The sequence below is a fragment of the Haliotis asinina genome, chromosome 14 (genome assembly GCF_037392515.1).
Source record: "Haliotis asinina isolate JCU_RB_2024 chromosome 14, JCU_Hal_asi_v2, whole genome shotgun sequence".
Lineage (NCBI taxonomy): Eukaryota > Metazoa > Mollusca > Gastropoda > Lepetellida > Haliotidae > Haliotis > Haliotis asinina.
In genome coordinates, this window is record NC_090293.1 from 34,857,361 (window position 1) to 34,860,166 (window position 2,806).

The window sequence follows — 2,806 nt, forward strand, 5'->3', positions numbered from 1 at the left end:
TATTTCATTTTAATACGAAAAAGACTTTAGATTTCCTTAACCTGTATGCATTTTTGTTTATTCTTGGCGGAAGATGTTCCCAGGGATTGAAGCTTCACAAGTTCACGCATATTCCTGAACAAGAGTTGCACCAGCCTCATACAACACTGGCAGATTCCCAGTGGCAACAAGATCAGTCCAGTGCCAATCAACCAAGTGATTGTGGCTGGACCTCTTGCCCTGAGTAGGAAAAGGAAGCCAATCTTTTGTCAAATTGATTTTGACACAAGCTATGAATGTTTTGATAATACTTTCAGATTTTTCAAATTTGTCACTTTTGAATTGTGAAAAGTGTTTTGCACTTAATCACTAAAACAGGTGCAATTTAAAAGTTGGTGTTAGTGGTCTATAAAGAGTATATATGCAATGAACTAAAGATTAATTTTTTTATTTGCAGAAACTGTATGTTCATATGTGCCCAGATAACAACTTGTCAGATAAATCAAGTTGGATGGCTGTTGTGGTGGCTGTGTGCCACAGGAGCTTGAGGGCATTCTACTGCAGTACATGTTACAGAGAGATGCACCCACTGTAAACACTTCACACAAGATGTCCAGCCGGGATCAGTCTTTTCATATCAGGTAATATTTTAATCTATGGGGATGTGGATTCTGTTCCTCTAAACTGATAAAACATTACAATTGGTAAATCTTGGTTTTAGTAACAAGAATAACATTTCATGAAAATGAAATTATGTTTATTTCACATTCATATGACAGGATGCAACAACATATATTCTTATCATCTGTACAAAACTACACCCTTTACTGGCTTCAGAATGGACAATTCAGTTCAAATACATATGTTATCTATTTCGACTTGAAAGCAGCTTTTGAGAACAATGAAACATGATTCATCAGTTAAAGCTTTATCTGAAATTGAACCGCTAAACAATTCAGAAACAAATGTCAATGAGCCACAAGGGTCACAACCAAAGAGACACTTCAAGGTTGTACTTGACTTACAGTCACTGTATGACTGAGATTGTAACCTTGAGTACTTGAGTCTTCAGTTCTTATACCTGTACGATGGCATATACTTAACTGGCCCATTTCAAAGTACATGTGTTCAGTCCAGGTATTGAATATTACATCACTTTTTTAGCAAGCCAAAACACTTAGCAAGATTTTTTAATCCAAAATATGAGTCAGGGACAAGCAATCTTTAGTAGGTAGAGACCTAATGCGACCTTTCTCATGCTGCAAATGTGATGCATCATTACTTGGCAGAAGGAAAGCCAATTAGGCAAGAAACCTGAGACAAGAAATGCCTGTGTTGTATTTGACAAACCCTTGAGTTTCCCTGATCTGTCTAAAACACTGGTCACATTAAATCTTTGACATTTCTTAAGTTCCTCCCTCAGCTCTACAATTTCCTTGTCTTTTTCCTTCAAAATTTTCTTCAGTTTCTTGATCTTCTACCTGTGATCTCAGATTCTGAATTTGGACTGTCTGGCTTTGCTAAAGTGGAGAGATGACTGAAAAATAACAGGCTGATTAGTAATTTGGAATAAAATACATAAGAAGAATATGTCAGTGTCAGTAAGTTATATTAGTTCTATTTATTCAATTTCTTATTTTCAGACTAAAGTGGAAATCCCCTGCAGTTTCAAGTATGTGTGCCGCTATCATGTTTCCAAAAGTGTCACCTGCACAACTCCCTCCTAGGTATGAAGATCTTAACGTCCAGCATCAACTTACAGATCTTGGGAAGGTAGAGGATGACATGAGGACAGACGGGCGGGCGGTTTTGGAAAGGGATGAGATCTAATCGCCTTACAGCTTCCAACTTTGGAAAGTTATAGAAAGCAGAAACCTACACTATCTTTTCTCACCTGTCTATTTCCATAGGCTCCAAATCACTCAGCATCTCTTTCCTATGGGAAAAAGAATGAAGTAGAGGCTGAGAAGAGATATTTAGAACAATAAGTCTCAACCCATCTACATGAGAGTGGACTAGTAGTCAACAATAATTTCTGCTTCCTTGAAGCCACTCCAGATTGCAAGATATGTTGTCCTGAACAGAACAATGGAATTACTGAAATCAAATGCCTGTACACAGTTCGGCACTTCACTAAGAAAGTGTAATCCCAAATATGACTTGTTACATTTGACCACTTTCTATATGACATTTTGTAATCAAAAATTCAGAAAAACAATTACTTGTAGTAAATATATGGCAGTATTTATTCGTAGTAAATATGTGACAATATTTGTTACAGATCAGTTTTCTTCACATGCATCAAATTATGTAATAATATAAGTTTAGTTGCATAATTTTGAGGTGAAACATTTTAAGTGTACTTTATATCAGCGTCCATCATTTGTGTTGTTATTTTATGTGTGTTATGTTGCACGAATCTGTTATATGCTGTTATTATCACATTTGTTGTATAACAACTTGGTTACATTATTTTAGATGGCTCAATTAATTTATTATTTTTTCTTCTTTGTCCAAATTTGGGGGTTGAATAAAATCATCATACACCGACAAGTGAGGACAAAATAAAAATAGATGATTTACCATTCTTTTGTTGTGTGATGTTGTTTCTTAAATGTGTTTGTCACATTAGGAAACCCTTTTTCAAATTATAGTAAAGTTTGCAATAGTAGCACAAAAACTTTTAAACAACTCTTATATTCATTGTATTATTGAAAACTTATATATATATACACCTCTGTGTGTACATCTGTGTATACAGATTATAACTGAAAAAACACTAAAATAAAATATAAAATGTAAAACATAATTAATATTTGATATGCTA

General features: G+C 34.6%; 1 long non-coding RNA gene across 1 annotated transcript; it reads left to right on the forward strand.

The window, feature by feature from the left end:
- The first annotated feature begins 436 nt into the window (after positions 1-436).
- LOC137261059 (uncharacterized) lies at positions 437-2,564 on the forward strand. The gene is made up of 2 exons (XR_010954836.1): positions 437-620; positions 1,623-2,564. It is a non-coding gene; the product is annotated as an uncharacterized lncRNA (long non-coding RNA).
- Positions 2,565-2,806: the final 242 nt, after the last annotated feature.